General features: G+C 32.8%; 1 protein-coding gene and 1 non-coding gene across 2 annotated transcripts in view; both read right to left on the bottom strand.

Annotated features, from left to right (window-relative positions):
• LOC146541005 (uncharacterized) overlaps positions 1-2,326 on the bottom strand; it is a 51,439-nt gene extending 49,113 nt beyond the window's left edge. The window contains exon 1 of the mRNA XM_085187112.1: positions 2,166-2,326. The gene's annotated coding sequence lies outside the window, so the exon portion shown is untranslated. The remainder of the gene's footprint in view (positions 1-2,165) is intronic.
• An 18,240-nt stretch (positions 2,327-20,566) lies between these two features.
• On the bottom strand, positions 20,567-20,685 carry LOC146541006 (5S ribosomal RNA). The gene has a single exon (XR_014878706.1). It is a non-coding gene; the product is annotated as a 5S ribosomal RNA (ribosomal RNA).
• Positions 20,686-20,999: the final 314 nt, after the last annotated feature.

Below are 20,999 nucleotides of genomic sequence, written 5' to 3' on the forward strand. Positions count from 1 at the left end.
ACAATGCCTCCAGAATTCGGCGGAAAGTGGGAAACGGAGTGTTTAAACACTAGGTTCAAGTGAAATATAGATAATATATCTATATTCTTTCTATTTAATTGGGCCCAAAGTGTCTTTGCCTTAAACCTGCCATTTGCAGGATATAGTGTGAAGCTGAAAAGAATAGTTTCTAGCTTTACCCCGCACGGTAGTTCCTATATTTTTATCAATTATAATATGTAAATAGCAAAATAAAAGCAAGTTACAAAATGCTAATTTCAATATACCTATAAAATTTCTTAGATATACGTTTTAATGCGTTTTGCGTTTAACAATAACTAATAAGTGAATCAGCTTTTTACTTTGATGCGATGATGTTTGTGTTATTGATTAACAAAAAAAACATAATATTTATTTTTTTACTTCATTCTATCACCATTTTTTTCATTAATACAATTTATATTTTAATAAAACAATATACCTACTTAATACATATTTTTTTACAACCGAACCTAATATTGCAATGACATAATTATACAGCCAAAAGAACTATAATACAGAGAATAACAAATAAAAATTCCTACGTCAAATCAAAACTTGTATCTTATTCAAGAATCAAGAGGTTTTAAGCAAAGTGGGGTGAAAAGCATAAATTAAAGAGGCGTGCCCTAACCACGCCCCAAGGGGAGTTGACAAATGGGGTAGAATATTATCAATATCTACGCATTATATGGGTATACTTTAGTATGGAAGGTAAAATACTTTTTTAAATATTGTTTGATATTATTGTTTTCAAATTATGATTCGGTTTTTAAGTTAGTGAAAGTAAAATTTATGTAATAATTTGAATTATTGAAACCATCGCTGTAATTGCTGATTAACTGTTTATTAAACTAAACTAACTGTTTATTAAAAAAAAACTAAATAAAATATGGTGCGATACTTACCAATTCTCGTATATAAATTAAATTAAATTTAAGTATCAACCAATAAACTAGAATAAATATTTAGATTAAAAGTAAATTATATACAAAATATAAAACAAGGACTTTTAGAATAAACTTTTAAAAAACCTACCTATAGTTTAAAAAAATATATTTTCATAAAGAAAACCTAAACACCGACGGCATTTCTCTTAAGAACAAACAATATCTATGCAAAAGTACATACTTAAAAAGGTAGCTTAATATGATATCTTTCAATAAATATAGTACCTAACATAACAATTTTAAAGTAAAATAAACAAAAAATATTTTGCGAATTTAAAATAACTTTTAAAACACGTAAGCTCTGTTATAAAAGACCACCCAGGCCACAAACTACCTAAATATAACAATCTAATATCAATATACTTAGATTAAAATATTCATTATTACATAAAAAATAACCATAAATAATAAGAAAAAGACATTAAATATGAATAAATAACAAAAATGACCGCATACGGTTGTAACATCTTATAGCTCCGTCCAAAACCTTTTCACGCGTTAAAAAGAAATAAATAATGTCATCAATTTCCGGTAGACATTTTTTATGAATAGAGAATGTTATTTTTTATATTATTATTTATAATATATATATATTTAATCTGTTTCTTTTTAATAGTTTTGATATGTTATCTATATGTGCCATGGAAAGGTAGGCCTAAACTGTGGCTATGTCGTAATTGAATATTACTCAAGTAATAATTCTACTAAATAATAATTATAATTAATATGTTAAAATGTTATTTCGTTTAATTTTGTTGTATAAAATTACAAAAAAAATGAAAAATATCAAAAGCTTCGGTCACGATAAAGCGTATTTTTTAATTTTCTTATTATTGTATTATTGTTTCTTATTATTTAAGGCAACTTTTATAAATTAAATAGGGCATTAACTATAGTTTGCTCTTTTAATATGAACTATATCATTAATTCATGTAAAGTATTAGTCATAGTAAAATTCAGATTTACTTAAATTCTCTGAAATAGAAATTATACTTATTAAAGAAACCAATACATTGAACTTCTTAAACGTGGCGGGTATGCAATAAAATAATTTAACAGCGCTATGCTAAAATAAAAGTATTCGTATAAAAAAAGCTTTGTTTTGAGTATTCTATAATAAGTTATTTGTTGACTTTCGTCACGACATTATTATAAAGTAATTAATATATTTTAAAAGTAATAAATAAATAAACTTACCTCACCACTATAAAATCCAAGCTATCAAACACTTACAAACTGCACTTGACCAAAAAATAACAATAATAAAAATATCTTTAATCACATACACGAGCACGCCACGAGTGACGTTCCTATTAAATTATCTTATCGAAACCAAAAAAACCACTCAATCGCCATTCAATTTCCTAATTTCACGTCCTTGAGCGTCTTAGTTTTATAAATATAATAATATTAAATAAATTCGTTGTCTATTAGGCCGCTCGAAATGAAAGTAAATAAAATAAACACTAAAACACCGTCGTGTTTTTTTTTAATTGTCTATTGCGTTGTGTAGACACTTGCGCGCTCGCGGCTGCGGCCCGACTGCCGCGCGGCATAACCCCTCGCGTCTCTGCCCCACCCCTGTTTTTCAGGTAAAAAAGAAAAAAATTGTTTATTATCTATTTTTATCTATTTGAGGACAGTTTTTCTTTTTGGTTATTTCGTTTATATATTGTTTTATTGTAAATGTAGGTGTAGGTGTGAGTTTGTATTGTTTTAAGTTTTAACTAAGACACGTGCCCGTAAATTATAGATTGTAGCTACTAGCTACATGGAGGTATTACGTAAGGCTTTATAAGTAAAGTTTTATGGCATCTGTAAAAATGTAATTGGAAAAGGAAAAATTAAATTTAGAAAGCTTGTATTTTGAATTCAGTAGTTTTATTAAATGAGGCCATCGGTACGTCGTCGACGTCCCGTGTAAACGGGATGGTTGTGGGTTTGATTCCCATTTGGAGCAAAGAGTTATTTTTATTTCCTCGTTCCAGTAATAAGACAAAGCGCGGCGTTGAGTGCCGTTTTTCAAACAATATCTCGAAAATAGGGCGGTGCGTGGAAAACGAAGTATGTACTCGTAAGCTAACATTAGGTTCCGTTTGTCTATCGTGTTATATGCGCTAAATAGCGTGAAGTAAAGTAGGTATATATAATAAGTCGGTAACTTAATATACAGTTGAGAATGTGGTGCTATGAAGCTTCACCTTTCAACCCTGTCTCGGCTGCGGAGTAACGTGGAAATAATAATTGATTATTGAGGAGCCTATCATTTTCATTGGCGTGATGTTAGTTTTATTATTAAATGGCACAATTTTTATTCTTCTTTATATACCTTTTTTTCTGAATATGATATGGACTTTTTTCGAATATACCTAGTAGTTAGTAGTGTACCTACTCGGACCCGGAGAGAAACGACCACTAAGACTTCGTTCCCCGCTTTTTGGTGGTGCCAGATTGAACCTACTCTCGCGTTTTATTTGTATTATCTATATATATAAAAGGACATGTCCTCACTAACTGAGGTAAGACGCACGCACAGCCGTAACCGCTGTGCGTAGAAACGTTAAATTTCGACAAAAGTTTACTTTCGTAATCTGGACATCCACTAAGAAGGGATTTAAAAATTTAAACTCTAAAGGGGTGAAATAGGGGTTCAAAGTTTGTATGGAAAAAATTTTTAATCGGCACCGATTTTTATAAAATTTGAAATTTAGATTTTTAAAAGTATTTAATTGAACACGTGTTTCATCGTTTTCTAGACTTCTCCCCCTAAAGGTGCAAATAAGGGGTTGAAAATTTGTATGGAAAAATCTTTAAATCGCCACCGATTTTTATAAAATTTAGACTCTTAAAAATATTTCATTGAACACATGTTTCATGGGTTATTAGAATTCACCCTTAAATACGCAAGCGAAGCTGGGCGCGTCCGCTAGTAGCGTATATTCGTCGCGGCGTTGGGGACAAGTCTATGAATGTAAACGCTATGGGCTGTGGGCAATCCCTTCTCATTACGCAATGCCTCTAGAATTCAGAGGAAGTGTGGAATGAAAGTATCTTAATGGAAACGGAGAGTCTTAACATTACGTTCCAGGGTTCCCTCTGCCTACAATGCTATGTGCGGGAATACAGGGTGAACCTAAAAAATGCATGCATGCATATATCTCTTAATTACATCCCGATATGTAGATACACGATATTCTTGAAATTATACCTAGTGCTATGTTAATGATACAACTTACGCTCACACAATTGTTTTATATTAATTTTTCGCAAATTTAATTGTTTATTTTATTAATTAAACAATACACTATATACTCAAGTAAATGTAACCAACTGATATAATTTCTATAGATACATAGAAATTAAGACGATGTAAGGAACAAAGAAAATTTCTGCGTAAATTACTAATTACCAAGATATTACACTTCCAAGTATAGGAATTAAAATGGTTAACTAAAGTATCAATAGAGGACAAAAAGCTGATTACAATTTTACATTGTTTGACAACAAAAGCTTAAACGTTAACAAAACCAGAGTGTGGTGTGAGTATTGATAATATTGTTGCAGTAGTAATCTGTGTATTGTTTTAGAATGTAGATTAAAAAACCTGCTTTTTTATGGTAAACTTGAATTAAATAAGTACGTTTTAATACAATATGCATGAATAAGTTCTCCACTGCGTGTGAATTACCTATACTGCGTAAGACTTACCTACGCTACAACGAAAAAATAAATAAAAAATATACTGAAAAGTATTGGCAATTACAAAATGAGAATGTGTTTACGCATAAAGATTAAACCTACAGAGTGAAAGACGAAAATGAAAACACATGTATATAGGATATATAGGAAAATTTAGGCCTTATTTTATAAATAAATTGGACTAGATATTGAGATTATATACAGAAGTTTATAGATATAGTACCTAGTACTAGTTGTGGTAATTTGTTTTAAAAATAATCTTCTTTTTTTTTTCTTTCCGCATCTGCCAGTAAGATGAATAAATAATGTATTCCTTATATTACAAAATACTTCAGCTTACTCTATCTATATCTATAACAAAATAAAATAAAACCAAAAAATCTTCTTACATTAAAATAGTTCTCAAGAAAGCTCAGCAGTTTCAACTTCAATCTAATTGATACAACATCCATAAATTTCCCGCCCGGCTACCGTACGCCATCTTGGGTACTTTATGGCGTCCATATCGTTATGAGATTAGAAAATAATAAAATATCATCTTTACGATCGTCTAGTGTTAGCTGTCACATGATGCGCTTCTAAATTATAATTTTAGCAAAATAATCAAAAAATTTCGTCCCGATTTTATGATACATCGATGACAAGATGTTTATTTATGGGTAGGAATAATTTGTTAGGTCTTTAACGCTTGAATGTTTATTTTATATTTGCTTTTTTATTTAAATGCGAAATTTTAAACATGTTTTTGTTATTTTTTTATTTTTAATATAATATACGTAAATTAATAATGATATTATATATTTGTAAAGAAGCTATTTATTGCTTCCAACGCGACTTTCGAGATTCAACAAAATCAAAATCGAACCGAGAACGTTTTGTGTCTGTACATTTTCAAATGTCATATAAATCTCACCTGTCAAAAGGTCATATATCATAATAAGCGCTGTTAAAGAAATTTTAACTTTATCTCTTATTATTAAGGTTAATTTTTGTTTGTATAGATGTAGAGTAACAACGTTTTGTTATAAGAAATCGAATGGTAAATGTCGTTCGTTGGTTTTGTCCAGCTAATGAAGGAGGTTAAACATGGACACGTCATATAATAAATTGCACGAATTAATATTATTATTTTTTTTACACAAAAATGTTATTCTCAATCACCGCATATATTTTTATAGCATCACATATCTCAGCAGGTAGCACCTAATTATTTGTAATGCTTAAAATTTTATTTTTATATGGTATTGTCTCGTTAGTTGGGCTTCTTCGGAAGCAGAAATTATTATTTTTTTAAAAAGCAGTGATTAAGACTAATTGTCGATAATAAACGGATAAATTTAACATGGAAATTTTGGTAAATTTATATAAAATGTATTCATTTCTTATAATTCCTTAATGTACTCAAATAGTACGAAAGTTATTTAGATGAAGGGATTATTAGGAATTGTAAATACAGTTCGCACGATAAGTACGTACTTAAAAATAAGCTTCCTGGGATCACTGACTAAGTATTTAAAATCCTATAGACTTTACCTGCTTTATTTTTAGTTAAACTATTTCATTCACTTATAAGTATTTTTTAACATTTTACAACATATTTGTTTTCTGGCAAGGTATTCCTATTTCCTAGAGTTGTAAATATACGGTTCTATCATACTTCTTAATTTCTATTCTCTGTCATCAAATTCTTCATGCGCTCACATTCATGACTTCACATGCTTTGTACGTGATCGTGACTTCTATCTATTTGAAAAAAATATATATCCAAGTTAAATATTTAAAATTATTTTTTTTTACAATAAATTTATTTTAACCAGAACAATTTACTTGACAACTCGTATATATCTATATATATATATAAAATCGAAAGGTCACTCACTCATCACGAAATCTCAGAAACTACATGTGCTAGGAATCTCAAATTTTGCATAGGAGTTAGTTATTTATAGGTGCTCGCTAAGACGGGAATTTGCAATATTCGACTTCTAAGAGGTTGTTTTTGGGGTCGAAAGTTTGTATGAAACTTCGTTACTACAAATGCTAGGAGTCTCAAATTTTGCACAGACGTCACTAGGACGTAGCTATGGAGACAGAAAGTAATAATAACATAGTTCACGCGGGTGAAACCGCGAGCGGGCCGCTAATTTACAAATATATATATTTTTTTCAAAAATATACTGCCGCATAAGTATGGACATGCAGCTCGATGATCATATCCTTTATTATATGTCTGACACCACGGTCAGTCGGCCCTACAAAGTGAGGTATACTTTAAATAGTAGGTAAGTTTTTTAGTTTTCACTGGCCGCGGCGCGGTCTTCATAAATTTATGATATTTTTGTCGGCTGTTTATCTTTGTGACGGGATTTTATGCCTTTAGCCATCGGGAGCTAGATGCCTACACACGGAGTAAGAATATAAATGATTTAATAATAAAGTTTATTAGACTGCATCTAAGTACCATTACAACAGGGAGGGTAATAGAAAGATAACATTCAGATTTTTCCTTTTGCTCAATTTAGAAGCTTAGACTGCTGAGTAGCGGAACTCAACTCCACGATTTTCTGCAGCTAGTTAAACCATAGATCGATTCGATGAACAATCGTACCTTTTCTGCAATATAGCTATACAACCATAGATAGTTATTTAATAGGTAGGTATATATACGAATATAATCCATAATTGTGTTAAAGGAATTGTGCTAATTATGACATTTAACTTTATTTTTTTTTTGGTTGTACGCTATATCCCGCGCATAGCGGGGTAGGCAGAGGGAACCTGAGAACCTAGTGTTAGGACACTCCGTTCCCACTAAGACACTTTCGTTTCCCACTTTCTGCAGAAGCAGCAGGATCGGCTTGGACGTTCATATCATGACGTTCGTGGGGAATCCGATGTGATAGACTGAGTTAACAAAAAAAAACATTAATTCTAAACTATTCAAATGTAACACAAGATTTTAATTAGATATTATAACTTAAAACAAATAATATTATTACTTATTCCTAATATATTAAGTTTTCTTTAGCGACACATCCATTTTTTCTACTTTCGCGTACAGTGGTCGGTGGTCTACTCAACAGCTATTATAAAATATAGTATAAAATATAAAATTCTGTAGGTCCGGTTTAATGTCCTGTAATATCTAGCTTTAGCCTTAACCTTTGTGTACCTACTCGTATATATATCCTTTGAGTACTCCTTAAAAGATTTGGAAACTTCCTTCTTAAATGAACATTTGTATTATGCATAGAAAATAGTATTTACGTTGTATTTGTCATCAAGATAAAATTTAAAGAAGTGAAATTCTTCACTGGGTTACATGAAAATGTCAGAATATACATTTATTATTATATATTAGATAGTCATTAATTGATTGCAACTGCATTGAAAAATGGAAAAGCCCAAGTAAAATAAGACAGCTCGACATATATCTGCACTATCACTTTCTTAAATGTATAAAAAGTGGTGAACAGAGAGATTTAACATATATATTTTACGTTCTACTTCCCAAAGGCGTGAAAATAAAAAATAAATAAAAAAATCGATACAGCTAATATAAAACTTAAAATGTCGAAGTTCAATAATGGAATCCGAACGCTCCGGAAACGAATAAAAAACGCGGCAAATTCAAACTTTTAATAGTGAATGGAACGTCATTTTTTACGTCCGTTAAGGTTGTCGCAGTGAAAAATGATATAATTTATATCGCTGGTAGCGGCGGCTACCCGTTTTGTGATAAAATATAAATAAAAAATAAGAATGATTTTTTTTTATATAATATTTTTTCTCTTCTTCTCCTACTAATTTAAAATGTTTCCTTATCAACGCGGCGCGCTTCGACCAAAGACTAGGGTTGTGATAGTTTATATCGATTTTATTTGTTGTAGACTATATTTGTGGATGGAGCTTTATCGTAGGCAGGTACTAACTTGTGTACCTATATTGAAAAGTATAAATGTGATGCATGTATCTTTTTATGTAATGAGTTAATTTAGTTGTTACGCTAATCAGAGCGTGCCTTGGAATATATTTATATATATTAGACTGCACACACTACAATACTATTTTTATTTTTTTAAATATTGAATATGAGATAATAATTCACAAATGTTTTATAAGTTTGGCACTTGGCAGAAATATATTAAACAATTATCAAACCTTGAATATAATTTACATAGGAACTTAAATAATGAAGTGTTTATAATCTATCCAAAAGTGAAGCCCCGTGTTTGACTTTCCTTTCCCTGGAAAATAGCAAAAGATCGTAAAAACAAATTAATTTTAAATTAACATTTTCACATCCACAAAAGCCATGAACATCACTAACACACACACAAATCAAAGCACGCGCTCACACAAACGACGCGAACGAATGAAATATTCAAATTTGGAAGCTGATTCCGTTTATGGCTACTTAATTTGGGTGATTCCATTTGAATATAAGTATGAGGTGTATAAAAAAAATACGACGGTCAAAGACATTCCATCGGTCGGACACAAAATGCCGTTTTTATATTTCCATATTGATTTATTTACGTGAGTAATGAGATGTTTAATTTGTTCTTTTTTTTGTTTTTGTTTAAAATGTTTGGTGTATTTTGAGTTTTATATGAAGAATTTTGTACTACCTATATATTACCTACATAGAAAATTATTAAATTAAATTAAAATAAAAAAAAAACTTTTTTTTCAGTTTCACGTTTTATCCCTCCAGCATAGATCAGCGTAGTCTCTCATTTCGAGATATTGTGTGTTAAATGGCGGATCTGTATGTAACGCTTTCTCTTGATATTAGGACGAGGAAATGAAAATAATTACCCTGAGCAAAAGTGAATCCACAACCGTCGGGTTAAAAAAATCGTTATACCAAGCACCAAGACGCGAAGTCTCAAAAAAAAAACTAATAAAACTTCCTTAAAATTTCTTATTTTCTATTACTTACATTACATTACATTACATAATAAATAATTTTAAATAACATCTGCTTATTTTATAATAAAAAAGTATTATTCGTAGGAGCATAACCGGTTCGACTCTCGCCACCTCGATTTAAAAAAAAAACCGTCCCTTTATTCGCGGTGCGGACCGCATGCAGCTCGTGTAAAAAGTTACTAATAAAGACCAAGAGAGATACGTTTTTTATTTTAGCTTCTGTATCATGCATTTCGTGCTTTATTAGTAGGATTTTGTAAAATATACCTTATAGTGCAAATATAGTGTATTTTGTAGAGTTTAGGGTCGATTTTCTACTTTTTGTTTCTTAAACATTATTTTAATTCAATCTTTTTAATTTTAATAGTAAAGAACAGCATTTTGAGATATTATAGACGTAATGTCTACTGGTTGCTTAAAGGAGTAACCCAAATAATTTATATATTTTATTATTTATTATAATATTTCTTTATATTCACGCCGTAACCCCCATACCCATAGCAGGATAAAGTGAAATACTAATACTATACTAACTGTGAAAATACTCCAACATATTGCTGAATTTTCAAGACGTTAAGTGGCGGAACTCCACGCCGTTGTTTGCCTTGTTACCTGAAAATAATTCAATCATCGATGTAGAAATCGAACTCACAACCGCCGCGTTTACAGCCCGACAACGAGCCACTGCGCCACAGGGTCTTTTAAATAAAGGTAGACAGAGAGAAGTTGGGAATCTAATGTTAAGATACTTCTTTTCTCCACTTTCGCCGTATTATTGAGGCATTGATTGAATGTTCAGTGGCAGATCTCAACAAGAGCGAGGAAATAAAAATATTACATATTTTACTCCCCCGAGTGGGAATTGAACCCACAAACGTCTCACTTACAGCCACACGCTTATAGCCCTGCGTCACGATGGTAATCATTCATATATTAAACTAGCGACCCTCTTGCGGCTTCGCCCGCTTTAACTACTGGATTAATCATGTAATGTATGTTTGCAAAGCATTTAAGATAATGTGAAAATTAATTAAACCCTAATGCAACCCGCATTTTTGTAGTTTTAATAGTGATTTTCCAATTTTTCCAAACACAGCAAGGATTTTTTAGTAGGTACCGTAATTTTAAATCTGTGCTACTAATCTTTTCAAGTACTTATTAAAATATATTTAAATGACTATTTTTAGATAGTTAAATGACTATTTTTAAACGGAAGAAATTATAAACAAAAACCTACCTACTAATAACTACTACAAAAAACGTGAAACCAAATATATCGCGCTTAAATAATACATTCAACTCCAATTATCCAATACGTGCAAACGCATCTAACTAAATCTTCGTTGCTATAGAGGCAGGCGGGTTTTTTTTTTCGAGCTTGTGGTTAATGCTGAAGGGGAATTCTGTCCCTGATGAAAAGCAAGTACCATGTGGCTGCCTGTGAGGAAAATTAAATAGAATGCATGGGCCGGGAATCGAACCCGGACCGCCCGCGTGGCAGGCGAGCATTCTACCACTGAACCACCGATGCGTGTAAGGCAGGCGGCCGCGGAGTACGCATGGCGAGTGGCGAGCCGTTTCGCAGCAAGGATTTTTTTGATATTGTAACAACTTCTAAAGTACTTATTAAAATGAAAAACAGTAAAAGATAGTCTTGGTCTACATTAAATGGCCAACGTAACTAATGTACTTATTTATATGCGGAGTGTAAGGGATAAGTGAAACTTGAGTAACATACAGCTGATGTGTCAACGGCGGGTTGTGTCAACAATTAAATGCGTTTTTCTATAAAACTATTCGCAATTTCGAAATATTGTAAAAAACAAATTTTATCTTCGTTCAACGTAGAAAATTAATAAAGTATTTTAAAGAATAAAGATTAATACCATTATAGAAAAGTATCCCTCACAATAAAAAATATATTGAAATTATTATTTTTAGACAGAAATATGATCACTACACGTTATTCTTAAAAGATACGAATATGCTCTCGCGGACTTTTTTGTAGATCTTATTAAGAGGAACAATACTCCAGTACATTTTTTTCACGTAGTACTTACCATTAGAGCAGCGCATGCGCGAAAGTGTCTCAACGGGTAGGACTTTATACGCTTTTATCGTATTTATGTTAATTTACATAAGAATGTACAAATAATAAACTATATATAAACCTTCTACGAAAAACACCTGACTTAATGGTGAAGACCGCATCAAAATCCGTTGGGTGGTTTAGAAGAAGAAGAGTTAGAAACAACAGACAGACACGAAAAGCGACTTTGTTTTATAAGATATAGGATATTCAAAAGAATATCTAATAATAAATGATAAGGAGGTACCTATTATACTTTTACTGAGCGAATATATTTTCAGAACATCAAAAAGGAAAGTAACTAAATATATAATATTATATTTCTATCCATATTTATTAGGATTCCATGTTCAATATACGAACGACTCTATTATTAAGCCTTCGTTCTAATATTAGTTGTGAGGCTTTATTTATGCTTTTACCTAGTGCGGTACTATTACTATTACCCCTATCACTGGGTAAAGTAGGTACCTAGTATTAAATAAAAAAAACTTATAAAATAATCTAAAAGTTGTTAATTAAACATACTTAGCTACTTTGTAGATTATTATTATTTTGATGAAGTTACGATTTTAAAATATATTTTTTAAATAAAATTAGGTGTACGGTTGTTGTTTGTGTTATTTATTATCGGTAGGATTATTAAGAAATTGACTCTCTACTACTTCTCTCTTCTCTTCTATCTACTCTACTTCTTAAAAATCATTTGTAATGATCTAAATTATCTTTTCTGGCTGTAGGTACTGGCTGGCTCGCTGGCTATGTTCTATTTTTCATTAAAATAAATATTATTTATGAAAATTTATTTACTAAGAATATTTTCACAATTTTTCTTAAAATGAATACAAATAAATTTTTCATAAAAGTACAAGTCTAGTAGTAATAGAAATGAAAAAAGAAGATATATTGCAGTGGTAAAATAATATATGTGGATACCATAAAATAAATCAAGAAAATATAAGAAATAATCATCTGCCTTACACGTCCGCTCACGTCAACGAATGCTGCGTGAATGAACAAAAGGCGCCGAGACTCATCTTACTTGCGCTAGGGAGGAGCAAGCTCCGCCCACACCACCGAGCCTCACCATTGGCCCATTTAAAAATCGATTCCATTTTATAAATATGTAACCACTTTCGTTTCCCGCGTACCAAAACGGTTGAAAGCCACCTTCTGCAACCGCCATTGTGTTCTTTATTCAAATTGAACAGAGATTTGAAATTGGAACGTTGTAAAATAGTAATGTGACATTCTATTTAAGTTTCAACTCAATTGTTTTAACGACATGTCTTTCTAGTCTCTTTTGTTTTATTTAAAGGAAGGAGAATGAGTCGAGATGTGTTTTTTCTTTCGAATTCATCCAGTGATAAGAATGTATATTTCTGTTATATAGCCGAGTATACGACTACACCTATTTATATACGAAACAAACAATACGTAGTGCGGGTAGGTACGTGGGTGAAATTGTATTGGTAATAAATAATGGCATTTATGATTTATGAGACCGAGCGGGCCGTGATATTCGTATCGTTAACTATCGCCGGCCGGGTATTTGTGTTCTATACCTCAATTATTTTATACTAGTTGCAGATTATGGTTTCCCTTGGTCTTTGTTTCAATAACTTTATAATTGAAATGTATACCTACCTATACAATTGAATTTTAATTTGCATTACAATTATTACTTTTGTATCCAAAAAAATACAATCTTTGCCTGTTTGCCACAACGAATTTTACAATTATCTGATTATTTTAAAGGAATTTAAACATTTTTTTAACATATGTTGTAAGCTTTCGCTATCGCTCTCGTGCTTTAAATATATTTGGATTCATAGGGTTATAAGAAAGACATTTTCAATTAATGATATACATTTAATAAAAATAAAATACACAAATTATGTTTACAACTAAGTGAAGTCAGAGTAAGTCCTTACTTAAATAAACATAAAAGTAAGAATATGGAGGCTTATTTTAAACATTTTAAATAAATATTGAAGTAAACAAACAAATTTAATCGAAATTTACGATTATGTTCTTCAGTTCCTCAACATTTTATCGATAGTACCAACTTTATAGGACTCGAATGTCGATAGAGTCCAACCGCAGTAATATATAATCTGTTAAGGACAGTTGTTACACGGAAGTCTTACCTTGTAAATGTGAAACTTAGTTTTATATAAGGAAAGTATTAAAGGAATTGTTTTGATAAATATATTTTTCTTATGTCAGAATCTTTTGGATTATCGATATCTTGTGAATTATCGATAATTGAAAGGAATGAAGAGTGACTCTATTTTTTTATTTGTAGACAACATAATGCAAATATCGTAATATTTGATAGTCCGTTCCCATCGCTACCACTAAGTCCTTTATGTCTTCTGCGAGATGTAGAGCGAGGAGCATCTCTACATGGTTATAAATATCTAACTGAAAACAACAATCGTTGTGGGCTTCGTAATTGTAGAGTTAGACTTCTCATATTCTTGTAAATATTCCTTTTTATAATTCCATATGAGGAGTTACAAGTACCTATGTATTTCATACCAATTAGGCCTATTTTAACATTTTTTAAATGTCATTCCACACTAAAGATAGTAAATAATAATATAATTTTAATTTTTTTTTTTCTATTTTTACCTGCTAGTTATTAGCGACCATTTCCTGTATTCCACACACTTAAGTAATATCCTTAAGTCTAGGTAAAGTTCATTAAGCAAAAGATAAAAATTAAAATTATATAAAAAAAAAAGTAGCTTTCACTCTTAAAATGTATGAATAAATCTAATATATTAACTAGTTTTCGCAGTCATTAAACACCGAACGATCCCGATTATCGCGTCGAGTTAATCGTTAGGTAAGCAGCTTACAGTGCGTTATCTATTTTTTCTATGATCGACACTTTTAAATGGCCCACCACCGTCGATGTTTGATTATATTAAAATGCCATAAAGTACTTAGATATATATTATGTACAGAGTATCTAAACACTAAGCTTTGTCCCTCTGCCGATCCTGCTATATGCGGGTTACAGCGTGAAGGCAAAAAAAACTCTTTAAATATATTTTTACTTGTATACGTAGGTATATGTCATGGGAACTTTTCCCATTTGCGACAATGCGAGACATTAAGTTACGCCAGTCAACACGCAATGTCTCGAGAATAAGAACAGAGTGTTTTATCACTGGGTTAATGTAGTTAGATTGCAATGCAATTCTGTGAAATGAAAATTAATTTGATGATAAATTGTATGAATCAGATTCATGTCAAAAAGATCTGACAAAGTATGTCAAAAATTTATAATTCCTTATGTTTTAGCCAATCTACGAATGTTCTAGTTTTTTTACGTTAATTATTTAAGATCCAAAATAATAAATTTTTAGTAAGACTGTAAAAGAGTGCGAATGTAGGTATATATCCTACTTATAAGTCTTCTTCTTCCTGGCATTTTCCCGGCTATTACCGGGGTCTGCCTTCTTACTTAACCTACTCCTTCTTGCACGATCTTTTGCGTCCTCGGTGGTTAGACCATTGGCTCTCATGTCCTGCATCACGACATCCAACCAGCGCTTCCTTGGGCGTCCGGGAGGTCGCGCCCCAGGAACTTGTATAGCAAGGCACTTGCGTCCGACATAGTTCTTAGGCCGGCGCGTAACGTGGCCAAACCATCTCAAGCGACGCTCTTGGAGCTTATCCGCTACGTCACGGACCCCAAGACTACCTCGAATGAATGTGTTGCGTATGCGGTCAGACCGCGTTACGCCGCACATCCACCTCAGCATCTTCATTTCCGTGACGTGAAGCTCCTGAGTGTGCCGAGATAGTGCTGGCCAACATTCGCCGCCGTATAAAAGAACCGGTCGGACGATGCTCTTGTATATCAGCCCCTTGAGCTTGGGCGGTATTCTGCGGTCGCAGACCACGCCAGTGACCTCCCGCCATTTGGCCCAGGCAGCGCTTATCCGGCCATGGACATCGTGGTCGATGCCTCCAGACTCGTGCATAACGGATCCAAGGTACCTGAACTTCTCCGACTTAACGGCTGGCTCAGGACCTATAAGGATGGTGCTCGAGTCCCGGCTCCCGCAGGCCATGTACTCTGTCTTCGACACATTTAGTTTAAGTCCGCCGTTCTCAAGCGTACCCTTCCAGAGGTTCACTTTACGCTCCAGCGTCAGTCGGTTCTCGGCAATGAGTGCTATGTCGTCGGCATACATCATCAGCCATGGAGGCTGGTCCTGGATGTGAGCCGAGACAGTATCGAGCACTACATTGAATAAGAACGGACTAAGAGCCGAGCCCTGGTGAACCCCCACTGTAATCGGGAAGGGTCTAGTGTCGCCAACAGCAGTCCTAACCATAGAAGCGGAATCGTGGTACATGCCCCTGATAATCTCAATATAGGCCTCAGGGATCCCTTTGGATCGCAATGCCCACCAGATACACTGACGAGGCACACAGTCAAAGGCCTTCTGCAGATCTAAAAAGGAGTATATATCCTACTTATAAGTATATACTTATTATTTCCATATTAATTATTATGTTTTTTTGTTTAATACTGTGTTTAGTAGCATATGGCCTTACGTTTATAGGTCTATTTTTTGCGGATTACCTACCTATCTACGCAATGGAACATGGGTACATAATGAACATAAGTACGAGTTCATTACGACACAGGTTCAGGTTCCAAATAGCGGAGAATAGGTACCTACTATTTATTTATGACTTGGTAAATAAATACATTTTATATTATTCTATGTTTTTTTATCATATAAGTTCTTAAAATAAATCTTTTACTCTTAAACTTTACTTAGATACTTTTATATAAAATTTATGTAAGAAATTAAAACTATTTATAAAATATTAATTAATTTAGAATATTTTTCCACTGTCTGATTGTAACTTAAATGTCAACTGAGTCGTATTTTCATTTTTCTCAAAGAAAAATCTGTTTAAAGCTCCTCTTGACTTCGCTGAGTTAATTAAAATAACAAATTCAAATAAATTAATTATTATAATTGAATATTAGCTTGTTTTCATTACACCGATCTGGCAAAGTAAAGAGTGGTCGTCGATATTTAGATGTCTTCATATATTATTTCAATTTGCTACAATAACAATATTTCATATTGATCATTTGTCATTTGTCAATTTCATATTGTTTATTGAGGAAGATGAACGTGCTTTATCTTGTCAGATGAAGAAATAAAACTCACACACTCAACTCATTTACTCGAGTAGAAAAGTGGGTAGGTATCTCAAAAAGATTAAGATATTTTTAAGAAATAGATAGACCTCTTACACTTAATTTTTTTTTTTTGTTTTTTTTTATTGAAGATAGGTAAGCATTTGTCCGCTATCTCATCTGGTGCGGACGATGGTGGAGCATGCTTACCCAGATAATGCCTATTCGCTCTTTCCTTGACATTATACTTATTCACCTAAGGACTAAATATATTGCAAACTTCTTTCAATCTATAGATAGATTAAAATATATGTATGTAGTTTGAAAATAATACAAATTAATTTACTTAGCCTCGAAGGAATACATTACCAGTCTTATAAACCGGAAGCTGCCTGTGGGGTATAATATAATCCAAACTTCAAATCCATCTTTTACGAGTGGCTAACTTCAATAAATGAATCCATTAGTATTTAATATATTATAAATAATTATATAGGGTTGGAGCCGTGGTGGTGCAGTGGTACAAGCCTGTGACTATAAACGCGATGGTTTTGGGTTCGCTGCTAACTAGAGGAAATTAATCTATATATATAAAATCGAAAGGTCATCACGAAATCTCAGAAACTACAAGTGCTAGGAATCTCAAATTTTGCATAGGAGTTACTTATAGGACGTAGGTGCTCGCTAAGACGGGAATTTGCAATATTCGACTTCTAAGGGGTTGTTTTTGGGGTCGAAAGTTTGTATGAAACTTCGTTACTACAAATGCTAGGAGTCACTAGGACGTAGTCATGGAGACAGAAATTAATAATAACATAGTTCACGCGGGTGAAACCGCGAGCGGGCCGCTAGTTATTTAATATTTTCGAATAACAAGATAAAACGTAGCGTTGAATTTTGCCACTCCGCACGCAATATGTCGGAAAGAGAAGAACGGAGTAGCTTAACACTACGTTCTCTCTGCCCACCCTGCTATATGGGATATACAACGCTAGAGCGGGAATCGAACCCACTCCGCCCCTTTTACAGCCACATCCTGCGCTACGATGGCGTCCAAGTTGTTATGAAATATCAATATTACACACTATTCATTTCATTTCGGTACTAAAGTATCTTTATGTTCACCGCGGGAATGCAACTAATGAATATTGAGATAAAAACTAAACATTTGGTGAAATTGCGTTTTGAAACGAGTATGAAATTTCACGGTCGACTGTCAAGGGGGAGTGGAGTGGCTGGCTCAGTGGTTAGAGGGTCGCTCCTTAATGGATATGTAGGTGATTTTTGTTATATTATTTTTAATAATATAAGTATTTTACTTTTGTTTGTGCAAGTTTTATAACCACATTTTAATAACCTCAAAGGCCGGCAACGCACCTGTAGCTCCTCTGGTGTTGCACGGGGTCGTGGGCGGCGGTGAACACCATCAGGTGACCCGAACGCTCGTTTGCCTTGTCCTTTTATTATAAAAAAAACCTCGCTCTGATAATGAGGCTAAACGCAGCGTTTAGTTCCAATTAATGTCGCCAAAATTCGGCGGAAAGTGACGAAGTGTCTTGCATTAGGTTCCCAAACTTCCTTTGCGTACTCTAATTAGCTAAAACTTTAGTTTTCAATGTAGAGTTTTTGAAATGATAATTCACACAAACCACAAATAACACTTAAGAAGTAGGTAGATAGTAAATAAATCAGATCAAGGTGCTTGCGAGGTATCGATGGATAGGTCTTTTCAAATGACATTGACGTTCCTGAAACTATATTTCCTCAAAGGAAATGGCTTGTTCCAAAATGTTCAAAGTGTCTCTAAGTTAAAATGTGTGTCACAAATTGTAGCTACTTATCGTGAACCTAAATTATAAATTTGCTATAAAATTAATGACTTTTCGTGCGTGTCCGACTCGCACTTGACTGATTTCTATCCAAGAGTTAGATACCTAATAAATGGCGATTGAAATTCTTGTTTAATAGCCTGTAGTTTTTCTAAATATTTTTTTATGTAGATACGTCTACATAAATAATTACTTAGAACAACTTGAAGTTCTGTAAAAATACAAAGATTTTTTATTTCAATTAAGCTGTCTTATGTACCTATTATCTATGTATTTCTATGAAACGCGTTATATGACAAGTATTAATTAAATAAAATCCACGTGACGATGCGCGCCGGTCGAGTCGCTTCACCGCTCGTGACCTTTGTCGAATACATGGAAATGAAGTAATCTTATTGTAGGTACCTAGATACCTAGTTGGTTTTTTATGGATTTCATGATTTTCTTTTAGCATCAAGCTGTATCCCGTACATACATAGGGTAGACAGAGGGAACCTGGGCACCTAGTGTCGTTACGAGAGCGAGGATATGAAAATAATAAATATTTCATTTCATCAAGTGAGAATCGAACCCACGACCTTTCGCAATTATAAGATAGGTAGAGAAAAACTAGTGTTAAGACACTGCATACTTACCACCTATTTCTTCACGAATTGGAAATTGAACTGACAACTACCGCAACCAACTTACTGCGCGGTAATGGTGTTTTATTTTTACTACTTATAGGTAACTAATATTTAATATAGAGTATGCAAGCAAGTAAGTAAGCTTAGGAATCCATTATCATAGTTACTTACAAATTTGAAATCTATTCATTTTATAAGCATTAAATCTAAAAGCATTAAATCTAATTAAAAATAATAATCAGAAGTAGGAAATGAATCCACAACCATTGATTCTACAGATTACTAACAGCGCAATTTTTAGCATATTCGACAAATAGTATACTTTAATACCACAGTAATTATTTCCCCTACAAAATGTTATTATAAAGGCGAATCTTCTCCATATGTGATGTATTTCAATTACTCCACCCCTGTAGACTGGCCCTTCTAAGTAATATCAGATTGCATCTTTTTTTAGAAATTGAAGCGGTTTTTTATTAGTGGCTTCACGCTGTCCTACATATAGCAGGGTAGGCAGAGGGAACCTGGAAACCTAGTGTTATGGCACTCCGTTCTTGTTAAGAGATTTCCGTTCCCCACTTTCCGCCGAATTCAGGAGACTTTACACACTAATAAGAGATTTGTTTTTATTTGTAGGCGCACAAATAAAGGTAAAGTGGAGAGTGTTTTAACACTTGGAGAGTGTCTTCCCTCTGCCTACCCTGCTGTGTACTGCGTGAAGTTGATTTAAAATTCATAACTTATTCTCTTATTGTTAAGACACTTTGTTCTCTAGTTTCCATTCAATTTTCAATACATTTATTTATCAGAACGAGAAAATTAAATAATGTTGATAATTATTATTCTTTATAAGTTCATATATCTTTTCCATTTTCCGCTACGTTAAGTTAACTTTCACGGTTGATTCTCTTCTCCACCTCGAGCAGGTCGTTGAAGGGTCTCCAGAGCGAGTGAGGTGTTACGTTCACAACGTAATTGGCTTATATTCTAAACTACAGGAGATTGGTATATGTTTTTAGCTGTGACTTTTCTTGTTAAAGTAGTTTTTTTAAATCATATTTTTAGTTTTTTTTTTAATTTATTTTTCTTGTATTACCTACGTTTCATTTATTTTGAGGCAAAAAAGAAACTGGTGAAATACAGAAAGTAAATATGTATTTTAATATGACCAGTTAAATATGTAATGAGGTGAAAAATAAAAAGAAAAAATATCTAAGTTTAAAGCGTGACACAAAAAAAACCAACGGCACGCGGTGTTCCCAGGCGGTCACCCATCCAAGTACTGACCGCGCCCGACGTTGCTTAACTTCGGTGATCGGACGAGAACCGGTGTGTTCAACGTGGTATGGACGTTGGCGATAGCATATACCAAAATATTATACTGATTTCTGTGCTAATGTATAAAAATAAAAAATATTTAAATCAAATATTTTTGAATCATAATTAACTTAAAGTTTTTCACCTTAAAAAAGAAATGTCTATAAGAAAACTATAAACTAATGGTTAACAAAAGGTTATTTATTTTTTAACTTCACTTCCTACACAAAGCAGGGTACCCACATGTGTGTGAATCTGGAAATCTAATGTTAAGACACTTCCTTCCCATTAAGACACTTCCATCCCTCGCTTTCCACCGGACTCCGAAAGCATTGCGTGTTGACTGGCTATATA

Source organism: Heliconius melpomene, chromosome 1 (genome assembly GCF_056956725.1).
Source record: "Heliconius melpomene rosina isolate 202511_hmr_F chromosome 1, ASM5695672v1, whole genome shotgun sequence".
Lineage (NCBI taxonomy): Eukaryota > Metazoa > Arthropoda > Insecta > Lepidoptera > Nymphalidae > Heliconius > Heliconius melpomene.